Source organism: Sminthopsis crassicaudata, chromosome X (genome assembly GCF_048593235.1).
Source record: "Sminthopsis crassicaudata isolate SCR6 chromosome X, ASM4859323v1, whole genome shotgun sequence".
In the NCBI taxonomy this organism is placed as follows: Eukaryota; Metazoa; Chordata; class Mammalia; order Dasyuromorphia; family Dasyuridae; genus Sminthopsis; species Sminthopsis crassicaudata.
This window is the reverse complement of record NC_133623.1, coordinates 17103155-17118258: the sequence shown is the minus strand read 5'-3', so window position 1 is coordinate 17118258 and position 15104 is coordinate 17103155.

Genomic DNA, 15104 nt, shown 5'->3' with positions numbered 1-15104 from the left:
GCCATAGGGGGATAGAAAAGAAGCCTGTACTTGGCCTTCTGTCAACAACACAGTGATTCAAAGAAATGCCAAATGATGTGTGATGGGAAGTGCCATTCACATCCAGAGAGATCATGGAGTCTGAATGTGGATCAAGGCAGTGTTTTCATTTTCTTCTTATTTGTTTGTCTGCTTGGTTTTTTTCCCCTTTTGATCTGATTTTTCTCGTGCAGCATGACACACGAATATGGAGATACGTTTAGAAAAACTGCCCATATTTAACCTATAGCAGATTGATTGATTTCTGTCTTAGGGAAGGAGGACAGGGGAGAGAGAGGAAGAAAAATGTGGAACACAAGATTTGGCAAAGGTAAATGTTGAGAAGTATCTGAGTGTACTTGGGAAAAAAAGAAAATACTTTAAAAAAAGGAAAGGAGCCTGAAACTTGGTTCCTCCCATTAAGGAAGAGAAGTTGTGCATTCAGGTTCCTCTCAGGCCTGTAATGAACTAACATTTAATTCACCATCTCCAAATCCTACGCTTCTTTTATGGTTCTTCAGAGAAGCCTTCCCTGATGTTCTCACTGGTTGGAGCTATTGTATATCTCAGAAATATTGTATCTCTCAAGTGGAACAGAAGGGCTTGAAGTAAGGGACTTTATTGATTTGTCTTCACATCGCCAGCCTCTTTTAGTTCATTTCACTGAAATTCAACCTTTATTAATTGCCTACTATGTACAAGGGGTTGTGCTGCATCCTTGGGACTGAGGGAGCAAACAAATACAGTTACTGTCTTAGATGAGCTGACGTTCACTGGAAAGAAACAATATGGAGACAAATAAGAATAGTACAAGAGAAACTGAGGCAAGAAAGCACCAACCACTGTGGGAAGTAGGGGAAACTTCTTGAAGATGGTACATGAATGGAGATAAGGATTTGGAGGATGAGGCAAATGTTTGTTGAAATGAAATCAATACCAAATCCAATACCAAATAGAGCAGTGTGCACTCATAATTTTGGATGAGAGATTTCAGTGGGAAGTGAGAGTAGTAAGGAAAGCTTTATAGAAGGGGGGCTGGTAGGATTTGGATAGGGTGAGGGAAGAACAAATTATTTCAATAGCTGTGATTATACAAAATCTTGCCTAGGAATATCCTATAGGAGCCTATGAAAATGAATATGTTTTTTTCCTGGTTTACTGTCCCTATTCTAGGGAATGGCACGTATTTATTCCTCACATTTTTCTAGGATCCGTTAACGTGGAACCCCCAAGGATTCTGCATTCTTTTGGCATCCACAATGACTGCAGAACTCTGCTGAGAGCCGCAATTTGGTTTGTATCCTCTATTTGAACTATTCAGTATATGAAAACCAAATAGTTTCCTTCCAAATTTTCAGGCTTGCAATCAATCTCTTAAAATCCCTTTGGAATTAAAAGTGTATTTCAAAGTATGGTTCCAATGCTCTACCTCCAGGGGACCATAAAGGCGAAGCCAGTTCAGCCCAAGGCCAGAATGCTTCATCAGGAGGGAAAGATTCTGAGGAGAGGTTCAGCAAAAAAGGCTCTTGTGAACCATGAAGCCACCTGGTTAACTATAGGCTGCTACTCTAGAGAAAGAGAAGCACAATCATCAGAGGGCTGGCTACTTCCTAATTACCGGTTTGGACATGAAAACACATGAAATGAATCCCAACACCAAAATGGGTTTTGGTCTTTGTCATATGATTGCTTCTCTTCCACTTCCCCAGGGGTAAAATGGGTAAAAAGGGGTTACAAAGAATTAAATGAGGGGCAGCTAGGTGGTGCAATGGATAGAACACCAGCCCTGAAGTCAGGAGGACCCGAGTTCAAATCTGGTCTCCAACACTTAACATTTCCTGGCTGTGTGACTCTGGGCAAGTCACTTAACTCCAGTTGCCTCAGCAGAAAAACAAAAATGAAAACAAAAATACTCAAAGGATCAGATGATACTTATAGTATCCAAAATCTCATTTTTTTGAGCTCTGATATTCTCCTAATTCATTATTTATGGCTGTAAAGCATGGAACACCATAATGTACAAATTACATTTATGTATAAAGAAGCAAAATCACAGAAGCCAGGTGATCCAATGGACAACAGAAAGATACCTAATAGAAATAGGACACAACATTTAAACAATGATGATGACAACCATAGAAGGAGGGCCATACTGTATACTTTGGATGGGCATAGAATGTGGTATCATCATGTAACAGAAATAATGTGTATCATGTGAGAAGACTAAGTGCTGTAGTCTCAGCAGATAACATTTGAGGAAAAAAATAAATCTTCCCTCCCATTTGGAAGACACTGTGTGATATTCACAGAGTGACATAAACAAAAATCACACAGGATGCTAACTATGGGTGGGATCTGTATCAGTGAAGGGAATAGTGACATCAATAATAAAGATCCATCTAAGTATCCAAAGTGATGGGGGCAAAAACCTCCAAGTGGAAACCCACTTTCATTCCACTTTGAGAAGGTAAATTTGAACATCTGTGGCCATCATCTTAAAGTACTGACCAATGAGAGTAAAATCTGAGATGAAAAAACTTTTCTCTAAGCTAACTGTCATTTTTTGAAGTCCAGAACATTTTCACATATATTACTGGGGAAATACTTAGCAGAAACCTCATCTTTAGTTGGAGGATAACACTGTAAATTTCTAAAGTTGCCACCTGCCTTTTTATTTCTAGAAAAAGTGCTCAACAGATGAGTAACATTATTTTGGAAAACATATTGAATGTTCCTCTTATGTCCCAAATTTCAAACTTTCAATCTTTGGAGGCGAGGTGTTAAACATAATACCACTCCTACTCTAACATATTTAGTAAAAATACTAATTAGTTGTAGTACTTTTCATTCTTAAATTTTATGCTTTTGCAAAATATATCTCATTCGGTCTATGGAAATGTATCAACGGATAGTCTCTTGTCCCCATAAGAATCTGGTCAAGGGAATTTTCCATTCTGTCCTTCAAGCCATCACCCATGATGCTGGCTCTGAAGTGGTTGAAAGGCAGTCATAGGAATTCATTTGCTTCAAGATTGGGTGAACTAGGATGTCTAAACCTAATAGGAAAATTTATAATCAAATATGTGTCCATTTTTATGCGCATATCTGCCTGAAAGATAGTTGATGTGAGTTTATTTCTGTATTATCATTTATCAGTATCTCTATACCAAAAGAAAAAATGCAAATATCTCTTTGAAAACAATAAACCTAACTCTAATATGACATTTATTAGACTTGTATAAGAGTCGATTTATAGTTGCTATTATGCTAATGATATATATTTTTAAAAAAAAAACCTACTTCCAAGGGGTAACCCAATTAGCCAATTATACATCAAAATTTAGGCTGGATATTCAACATCCAAGTTAATTATCAGCAAAAGAGTTATCAGGGGTGTCAGCAGGAAATAAAGAAATGATGTGTTAGCTGAAGAACACAGATTAGAGTCCCTTCAAGACCTAGGTCTATAATTTTTTAATCACTCACACACACATTTCTTCTATTATTCTTGCACACAATTTATTAATCCCCAAATGCATTTCAATGTTTTTATATACTAGGGCTTTGTATTTTTGCTATTAACTTTAGAAAAACTGGGAATTTATTTCTACCTCCTAGAGCACACAATGAATAATGAAGTCATTGCCCCCATAAGTACTAGCCCGCTGATAGATGATGAGGAAGTAGGCCCAGATCACCTTGAGTGGAAATGTTGAGCTCCACAGAAATAAGAACAATGTATTATGGCATATCTAATGATCCTTGGTCTGAGGGTATAGCTCCTCAGAGCTTTGCAATGGGTATTTAAAAACCCAATGCATTTCACAGTAAACTATAATGACTACAAAAAAAGTATATCGGCTCAAAAAGACATTTCATAAAGTCACCAAATATGTATTAAGAGAACATTTGCAATATTTACATGCTTTAGGTAATAAAGTTACCTTGAAAATGTCCCTCAATTAAATATAAACTATATTTTTATTCAATGTGGATTAAAATTAGGTTGACATAGAATGAGGACAACGTGTTTTCTCAGTTATTCTTCCAGCTCACATTGGGAATAACCTAATATTCATGGATATTTATATTTATACTCCAGTCACATGTTTGATGGAACAAGGCAAATGTCTCCAGGTCAACCGAAGCTCTGTCCTTAGATTCGAGTCTAAGTGGAGAAGAACAAGAGAACAAGGAAATGGCTAAAAGACGTCACTGATTCACTGTGGACCAAGAAAGCTGTACTCAGTAGTGTTCCAGCGGGATCTGGCTATTAGTACAGTTATTCTTCTTACTATTATTTAATGGTCTGATGACATCCTGGATCTGGGGACTAAAATTAACTAGAGAGAATGAAGTTTGCCTTCTAGACCCCATTTAGCAACCACGCATGAGTCACTGTGGATGAGCTGTAGCTTTCCATTTTCTCCTCTACCAATTGAGCCTAAATGTAATGATCTTGGAGGCCTGAAAACCTATGATTCCATGAGTGTACAGATGAAAATTGCCTTTTCTAGATTTACTAGTAGGTAGACAATTCAATCTAAGCCACAAAGGATATTTAAGCACTTTATAAATGTTAAACATAAAGGTAGCAGGATAGATAGAATATAGTGCTGGCCTGAGTCAGGAAGACCTGGTTCAAACCCCACTTTTGACATTTAACAGCTATGTCACCCTGGGTGAGACATTTAATATCTATGTGCCCCAAGCAACTCAATATGACATCTTTAAGTCAGAGACAGATATGGTTTGTGCTGTAGGGAGGGTGATCCCACACTAAGAGTTTCCCAAATTAAAGAAATCACAGATCCTTAAGGGAAAAAATGTTCAAGGGCGCATTGTTAGATCCCGGGGATCCAAAAGCATAGGTTCCAAAGGTGTGGCCCCTCAGGAGACTCATATTCTAGTTAGGGATACAACATGTTCACGTATAAGTAACTAGAAGATAATTTGCTAAGAGAAATCAACAACAATCAGAAGGATGAGGCTACGTCAGAGAGTGAGAGTTTTAGCTTCCCAAACATGATGGCTGATCCAAAGAGGTCTGTCTACCTAGGGAAGAAGTAGCTGATCAGCAACCTTGGCTGCCTCAAGAGGTCTGCCAGCACGCACTGGTTGTGGCAGATGGCTGTTCTCTTCCAGTCCCAGTAGGACTAGAAGGCCAATTTAAAGGTTCTGTGATTCAGTCATTGGAAAGAATAAAAGCAAAGCAGGGATGGGTAGGCAATGTGATACAATGGAAGTAAATTAGCTTTGGAATCAGGGGATCTGAGTTCAAATCTTGTTCTGCCACTTAATTCTTGAAAGACCTGAGGCAAGTAACTTCATTTCTCTGGGACTGTTCTTTTTCTAGGTCCTACCTTCTTAAACTGTGCTTTACAACGCCACGTGAGGTTGGAGAATTCTTATTGTCAATAAATGTTTGATTTGTATATAGATTTGATATTCCTATATACCTGGAGTCATCTCAAAAGTTTTTGTTAATTTCTTTACATGCTGCTCAAGATAACAAAGGGGCAAGAATAGATATAGGTCCCCAAAGTTGCTTCCAGCTCTAAATATGAAATTTGATGAGTTACCAATATCTGAAATGGTTAGACCAGAACTTCCCCTGACTTTGATTCAATGGAGAAACAGCTTTCCAAATCATGGTGGCCTTTATAAGAATCCAGATTGGAAATAACGGTAATCCTTTGCTACTTCACTGGGGCTGTGAGTTCACTTGTTTCAGTACTCCTCTCCACCAAACCCTTCTGACTTGAGAGGTGAGCTTTAAGGCTTGCTGAGAGAGGAAAATTCATCACCATGTCATCAATCCCTGAAACATCCCTGAAGTTGCTTTGTGAGGCTTTTATGAAGGAATAATAACAACGTCATATTTCTCAAAGTCTTAAACGTTCCCAATGTTACTTTCCTCCAAGGGACTCTGAGGTAGGTAAGCCACAGGTGATTTCCCCCGTTTTGCTTGTGAAGAAACAAAGGTTCAGGTTTCCCTGGCTGTAGAAATGAGCCGTCTGTCCAGGTGTTTGGATTCCTAGACTATGATCCAAAGAAAGAGATGGGGGACAGTGGACAATTTCTGAAGCCCCCACCCCCATTCTGTGCTATTATTTCGAGAGTTACTCTAAACCTAGCTACTTGCAGTGTTCTGTCTGATATAACAAGTCCAATGCATAATCTCTATTCTCCTCATTTCTCTTATGAGTAATTTATTTTCCTTAAACTAGAATAAAGTTGATCCCAGCAGGCATCCATCTCAGGGCTCCCATGATAACCAAAAGACTTTGGAGAAGAAAAATGTTACATCGGGCCAAAAAGGAACATGTCAGAATTTTAGGAACTGAGTCTAAAAGACTGCTCCTCCTTGGTCTGATTACTCTGGTATTTCCCCCCTTAGAAATATATTTTTTTTCCATATCATGGCAAAGGAAAATCAGTAGTCACCTCCAACTTGAAGCTGCATTCTAGGCAGAGAAAGAAAGTTTTTCCATTCCCTCATGCACCTTCACCTTCTGCTACAAGGTCACAGTCTAATACTTCTTACATGTGAGATTAAAACTCTTGGAGTGCTTATTTTCCAAACTTTCTGCTGTTTTTAACTTAAGCTCTTTACTTTTTATTTTAGCCTTTTTAAAGACTTTCATTTTATAATTTATTTCAAAAGATCAGAACAAAAACAAATATGTAACAATAGCACTGATTTTGTGAAGAGTCCCTTATTATATAGAAAAGGATGAATAGCTGAGATCCATATGGACCAAAATACAATGAAAAGAAATGAACTTTGTACAGCAGCTTGAGAGATTGTGGGAATCCATAGGAAGGGACATCCAAACAACAAGGGCAAGGAAACAATAGAAAGAGAGGCTGAGAATAGGGAGAGTGGTCAGAGGAGGCCCAGTTTGTGTGGAAGGCCAGGTCTGTAACTGAGAGAATATCGAGCCCACCGTACATTCAATCTGCTGAGAATCAGGTAGGAAATGACAGCAACTTTTGAGCTGGGGAAGTAGTAGGAGAGAAGGTAGGGAAAAGTACCACCAGGCCTACTGAGGTTTTCAGGCTAGGACTAAGGAAACTTCACTGAGATTGGAAGAAGGGAAGAGGTGGGGGAAGACAGCCAGCAATTACATCAAAGCGGGGTGGAAGACTCACAGGTATTACTTATACTAACATGGGCAATTCTATAAGAGTCAATGAACATTTATTAAGTGCCTACTTATGGATAGGAGCTGGGATGAAGCAGTGCAAAGGCTAGCACACTGGGCCTGAAATGGAGAAGACCTGAGTTCAAATGATTATTTGAATAATCATTTATCTATCTATCTATCTATCTATCTATCTATCTATCTATCTACTTATTTGTTTGTTTGTTTGTTTGTTTGTTTATTTATTAATTAGCAGTGTGACTTTGGGCAACTCACACGGCCTCTGCCTCAGTTTCTTCAAGAATAAAATAGCAGCATCTTCTTTCCCAGGGTAGTTGTGAAGAGCAAATTAATATTTAGAAAGTGTGTATATGCATATGTGTGTGTGCATGTGCACAGAGTCTGGCATGTAATAAGTACAAGATAAAATACTTTCCCTTTCCATTTCCCTCTCTATTCTGTGCAAGGCAATGCATGGAAAATATGCCAGGGGATCCACCAGGTGTTCCTTTGGGTCAAGAGCAGCGTTCACTTACCATGGGGCGCTAAGAGGTGTAACTGCTACTAAACCTAGACATAGAACCATAAGCACAAGGACACAGTGATGACTTTGAAGGAGTCCAAGATCAAAGTGAGTAAGGTAGCTGAAACGTCTGCCATTCCCCCCAGAGCCAGCCTCCTTGACAGCACCCCTCAAACATATGTTCAAACACAGTGCCGAGTGTGACTCCCACTAATTCTTGAGGGAATTCTAAGCCCTGTAATCAGGGGATATCACCTTCCAGACTGGGCAAAGCAAGAAAATAGACCATGGAGGGGGATGATTTCAACTTAGCTTACTTTCTGTTGGGAAACAATTTGACTTCTAGCTATTTGCCAGAGGCTGACACAGGGCCTGGCACAGAGAAGGGACTTAATAAATGCTTGGGAAAATGAATGAAACGGAGTCCTTTGGGGGCAACAAATGGTCGTGTGGAGGTGAAGGGGACCAGCGAGTGACATTTGCTGGGATTTTCAGGGAGACTTTGAAAAATATTCCTCTTCTACTACTAGTAGGCTATTTCTTTAAAGAGTCAATGTGGGATTGGAAGTCGATGTGGAAATGAAAAAATTATGGAAGTTTCTGCTCAGGATTGTTGCAAAAGCCAAGCAAGCAGCAAAGGGATTAGGAGAGCAGTGAGTTCATGACAAGTTTTTGGAAAAAGTAGGAAATTAATGATCTGAACACCGGAACCTGGTGGGAAACCTGACCAAGCTTCTAGAAAGGGCTGCTGCTGAGATGGCTGATGGCCTTCCAACCCAAACCCCGAGAGAACCCGAAGACTGCCACCCTGAAACTCTGGCAAAGGGCTTTCATAAAATATGGGGATGGAAAGGGAAAGCTGTAATCACTATAGAGAGACCACCAAGTAGACAAAAGATATAAGGAACTGGAGCCAGCTGGGGCTTCAGGGAGAGTTCTGGTACAGGGGTTAGCAGAAGGTATGTAGAAGGAGACAGGAGGCATGCAGGCTAGCCATAACAGGAGGCAAAGAGCAGACTGTCTGGCGATGTTAACAGAACTCCTCCTGCATGTCAAAGGGAAAAGATGGAAAACTCATTTTGCTTAAGTCTCAACTTGGAAATAAACTCCTACTGAATCAGCTACAGGGATTTTTCAAAAACCGAGAGGACACAAAATCACTCAAATGTGGGCTGCCCGGGCAGACTTAAGAAGCTTCGATGTTTGGTGAGGTCTGGTCCCCAGAGAGATTTACTTGATAATAACAATCACTGTACTCATACAGAGTTTTCCAGAGATCATCCTCATTTGGTCCTCATGAGGACCCAGAGAGGCAGGTATAAAGAGTGTGGACTACCATGCCTAGAGATAGATGAGGGAAGTGAAACTCACATTCAATGAACCATTGCTAGCCCCACAGCTAGTCAGTGTCAGAGGTGACACTGGAAATCCGACTCCAAACCCAGTACGTTCTGACTTTATCCTGCGTCAGCCTTTTGTATTTTGTCTCTGATAATGTTGAAAAGATGTACAAAAAATGACACAAATTACAATGTAGACAAAACTCACGGCTTTGCCACAAAATGTGTATATGGGGGAAGATGATAATAACAGGCAAAGGAATGTGAAAGAGGAAAGGGAGGAAATTCTACAATGTGGGAGAATTTGTCAAGGATCGCTGGCAAAGAGCCCCACTACTTATATCTCTTTTCTGTCATCGGGAGGTACAGACTGAATAGGGAAGACAGCTCGGGGGGGGATGTGATAGCTGGGTGGGGGATAGAGTGCAAAGGAAAAATTACTTTGAAGTTCTTGAAAGAGGGCAAGGAGGGAGCAAGAGCTCAAGAATGGATCAAAAGACGTACCCTGAAAGATGATTCTATAGCAGCCGAGATTGGAGGATTCAAAAAAAAGGGGGGGGGGGAAGGGCCAGCATAAAGTCTAATGGAGTAAATAATTTTATTATAGCTTTTTATTGACAAAACATATGCATGGGGAATTTTTCAACACTGACCCTTGTAAAACCTTTTGTTTCAGCTTTTCCCCTCCTTCCCCCCACCCCTTCCCCTACTTGGCAGGCAGTCCCATACATGTTAAATATGTTATAGTATATGTTAAATCCTATATATGTATACAGATTTCTACAGTTATCTTGTTGCAGAAGGAACATCAGATTTAGAAAGAAGGCAAAAATAAGCCGGGAAGAAAACCAAAAAGCAAGAAAACAATAACAGAAAGACTGGTAATGCTATGTTGTGGTCCACATATGGAATAAATAATGAAGGCGATATAGAAAGAGAAAAATTAGAGCAAAAGAAAGCATCGGGACCTGCATTTTGCAACGAGCCTATGATTCACATAGAAAGCAAAGAAAGGTCAAGGGAATGAATGTGCTTGAGAGGAGGGTGGGAAGCTCCAGAAATGCAAAAACATCTGCTCTGACACTGTGCAACTATAAAAGAATGTTGGCCACGAAAGGACCGGCCGCTGGAGAAAAAGATTAGGAAACCATGTATCTAAGGAAGGGGCATATGGGAGTGCCCTCCCACAATTCCTCATCCCTCCCCTCATTACCACCCCCCAAACTAAGCAAATCAGCAAATTATTTAGTGCTTAGGAAAATGAAAAAAAATCAGCAAATTAGTTCTGAGAGTAATGCAAAGAGTAGGAGAAAAAGAATGACAATTTCCTTTTACAAAGAAAAATGTTAAAACACTTCACCCCCCCAAAAAAGAACTTTGGTATATGTGAGAAAAAAAATTCTAGGCCAAAAATCTATGATTAAAAAGGAAAGCAGTTAAATTCTGAGTATAAAATTATTGTTTTAGATGTTTTTCATTAAAAATGTAAATATATTTTGCCACCCCCAAACCAAGGAATAACCTTCAGATATTAAGCTACTTGAATGATTAAACGAATGAATGATATTAATGAAAAATGACTTTAAATCATTTCTATGTGCCAAGCACTGTGTTAACTTCTAGGGATATAGATGTAAATCGAAAAGTGAGAAAGTTCTTGGCTCCAAGGAAATGACATTTTAATAAGGGACATTACTTGCTAAAAACAACATCACTAAAATATTTTGGAAACATAGGTAAAGCAAAAAGGAATTTGAAAAAAACACACTTTTTTTTTTGTATTTGCAGGTAAGGATGTACTCAGCTTTCCAAAATATAAAAGGCAGAAGTATAAACACATGGCTGAGGATTTAATGGCTTTTTTGAGGCAACAGAAGCAACAGCAGGAAAAGCAAAATGGAGGCAATCACTGACAAAGAAATACATATGCTATAACTAACAACAAAATATTCTAAAATGTCACAAGCAGGACAGAATAATAGAAAGTTCACAGAATAATAGAAAATAAAAGTTCACAGAATAATAGAAAGTTCACAAATCAGGATCTATGTATAGTATTTTGGTTATGAAGCTTTCAACTTAAAGAATTGTTTCATTCTTGGAAATTGCACATTTAGTATGTATCCCTGTTGGGAAATTACATATGTTCAGATACTCCAACATATTTTCATTTACTCTTAAGCATTCATAATTAAATAATTAAAGCAGAACAGCTATTTTGAGAACAAATAATGTTATGAATTGAAATGAAAATATAACCCTAATCAATAACAGTTTGGCTACTATTTGTGCCTGCTGCTGATGTTGACAAAATGTCAGGGTTAGAAAGGACCTCGGAGATCATCGGGTCTACCCAGGACCTGAGGGTGACTAAACATCCCCAGCTACCGGTCGGTCACCTGGCCTCCTATTTAACTTCAATTGAAGAGGTGGTCACCATTCCTGAATCTATCCTCCAGGAAGAAACAAGGGTCCTTTGAATATCCCCCACTTGTGGCACCAGCCCTTTGTCATACTTAGGGGGCTCAAGAGTCAACATGGCTATAGACCATGTCACAAAGAGCTGGCAAAGAAGTGAATCTAAGCTGGGCATCTCAGTGCCCGATGCCCTAGTACCAGCCTAGCTAATTTTGAAAAGTCTGCCATCAGGTCGTGAATCTTTCTGACCACACAAACTCATGCGACTCAAATGGCTGTTCAGGCTAAGACGTGGAGCTCAGGAAACAAAATGAAGGAGGAATCTTCGGTGAAAAGATAGAACTCGATTGTTGTTAAAAGTCTGTGTGATATCTTCCCTGAGGCAAAAATCTTTTGAAATAGAAGGAACTATGGAAAAGTTACTATGAATACACACATATGTGAGTGTGTATGTGTGTGTGTGTATATATATATATATATATATATATATATATATATATATATATATATTCACACATATAGATATACATGCACACCCTCCTGAAAGCAGAAGGATGAATTTAATGACCTCAAAAGCTTGCTCCTAGGCTAGAGTCTTCTCACAATCTTTGATGTAACCAGTGTTAGCTGAACAGGTAGCTAGCTCAGGTGTCCCCAAAGGTTAATCAGATGCGCAAACATATCATCCACAGAGGATATGTGTTGAAATTGGGTGGTCTGAATCTCATTTTTAATTTGCATGCACTTAAGGTGCTGAATTGTACCCCTGGGGCATTTACCATCCCTCAGAAACAATTTAATTATATTTGGAATTTGGTTTAGAAATCTCCCTGGTCTATTTAAAGGCAGATTACTAAGCACATAATTAAACCTGTTCAGTGTGTATGTCAGCCCACTTAGAGACAGTGGAAGGTGGTGCATGCATGCTTGTTCCATGCTAGAGTCGTGCTGTGACCCAGGGTCCCATCTTTAAAGGAAATATTCCCGCAAATCCACATCTAGGTATTCTGCCTACTTACTGGCTGCTTTCCTACAATCACAGAACGGCTCAAAGGTCAGACAGTGAAACTTCTCTGCACATTTACATGGTAAATTTCTTGGGAGCAGGGTTTGTTTTGTAATTATTTCTATAATTCCCACACTAAGTAGTATTTCATACATGATGAAGGACTGAAACAACTTGCCCTGAAGATATCCTTGGTTCCTCCCAGTTCCTCCAAGTTTCCTAGTTTGGGAGCCTACACTGGAGAAGAAAGACTTAAAATGCTCTTTGCCAAAGTCCTACCCAGTGGGGTCATTGTGTCACAGCAGGCAGGTGGAGAGAGCTGGAGTCAGGAAGTCTTAGATTCAAATCCCACGGCTGTTCCTTCCTAGCTGGGTCACCCTGTTCTTGGGACTTAATTCCACAGTGGTCCACAGTTTTTTCTGCTGTTGAATGGGGATGATAATAGCCATTTCTCAGTGATGCTAAAAGGTTTAAACAACAGAATATACGGAAAGCATTTCATCAACTTCGGAACAGTGTAGAAGTCTTAGTTTACATTGTTTTCAACTAATGATTGCACAGGTAGGGATAGGGATTGGTTCAATGATGTCACTGATCTAAGAAACTTCCTGGGTAAGCAAACCAATAATGCAGCTGAGCACTCTCTCTGCAACTGCTACTCAGAGTTGCCCTTCTGGGCAAGTAAGAGGCAAAATGCTTTGCATGTGCATGTATGTATGTGCAACTCAGATGTTCTCAGCATTTAAGGTCATCTCTCTATCTATGCTGACTTCTAATTATGGTTCTAGCTGGGTATAATTTTTTAAAATCAGCATCAGGAGGTCTAAGTACCAAAGGATGCTCATTGGAAACCTGCTCAGTAGACAATGAATCCACGAACACCATGGAGATGTAACAAAAACAAAGGTCAATAAAAGCTGCTCAGAGGGTGTCTACGGTTTCTGGACCTACAGGTCCATTGTTATTTCACTTTTTAAAAATTTCAAGTTAAGACTGATCATCTATCTGCCTTTGGCAGATACCTTCAGCTCATTCTGCTTCCATTAGATTTTTTGATTTCACCCAGAGATGGTAGATCTTTACAGATTGCTGCATTTTAATTTTTTCCTGTGCTTTTTACACAATTATAATTCCTCTCAGGCATGCTTTGTGTTTATTTAATTATTGGATCACACAGCCATCAATGAAACATTTTGGTATTTAAGTAATGAAACCTATGAAATTCAAATCATCGAGCTGCTGTTAAAAAAAATTAGTTCTAAGCATATAGATAGCCTAGGCAAAAATATATTGCCACAGGATTCAGTTGGCTAATTAGAATCAAGAAAGGAGAACCAGTGGGTTGTGGTACAAAATGGGCCTTCTCTGAAAATAATTCAGTCTCTCCCTTTTTGTTTCTAGTTGAGTTCAACTCATAAGAAGCAGCTCAAAGTCAAACTTCTAAGAAGCTTCTTTGGCCTAAGTCCAGCCTGAGAAACCCTTAGATTTCTGAAATGTGTAACACTTAAAACAACCTGATGAGAAGTGAACATAACATGCACGGAGGAAGAGGACATGATGTTCAAGGCCCAGAGTTGTACAACTCTGCCCAAAAGGGCTGAGAGGCTCTCAAGATGCAGTGCTAAAGACCCAAAAGAAAATGATGCTAATGGCCAACTGGCCACATGGCAAATACATCAGCCAACTGAGATTTTGTAAAAGCAAGGGGAGATCAGAGCAAGGGGAAATAAGATCAAGGGACTACAAAAGAATTCATCTTCCTAGAAGAAACCTGTCTAGAGCACTACACTAAGGAATCTTTTATAATTTTTTTTCATAAAGCTTTTTTTATTTTTCAAAACATATGTGTGGACAATTCTTCAACATTAGCCCTTGCAAAATGTTGTCTTCCAATTTTCCCTCCCTTCCTCCACCCTCTATCCTTGATGGCAAGTAATCCAATATGTGTTATACATGTTAAAATATATGTTAAATCCAATATATGGAAACATATTTATACAATTATCTTGCACAAGAAAAATCAGATCAAAAATGGAAAAAATGAGTAAGAAAACAAAATGCAAGCAAACAACACCACAAAGAGTAAGAATGCTATGTTGTGATCTGCCCTCAGTTTCCCCAGTCCTCTCTCTGGGTGCAGATGGCTCTCTCCATCACAAGACCATTGGAACTGCCCTGAATCATCTCACTGTTGGAAGGAGTCACGTCCATCAGATAAACTAAAGAATCTTAAAAACAATAAGAAGTGTGTATGTATGCTTGTAAATGTGTGTCTGTGTATATGTGTGTGTATATTGGATATGTCTTCGTGTATATATGTATAAGCACATATATATGTGCAGGCATGCAGGTATATAGGTTTGTGTGTATGCTGGGGAACAAGAGAGAAGAAAAAAACAGAGGGCAATGTTACTGGGGACAGTGTTCAAAGACAGCCGCATGGCTTCTGTTTTCTCACCAGCCTATCTCACCTATCGATGGATCAGGAGGGATAGAGCAAAGGGTTAGGGAGAGTTGAGAACAAGGGAAGTAAGAAGAGATACATGTATACATAGATGCCCAGGGATGGAACCTGTGAGTTAACTACCAGATGAGGAAATTTCTTATAGCAATAGCGGTCACTATATTCTTTGCACATATATATGTATGTA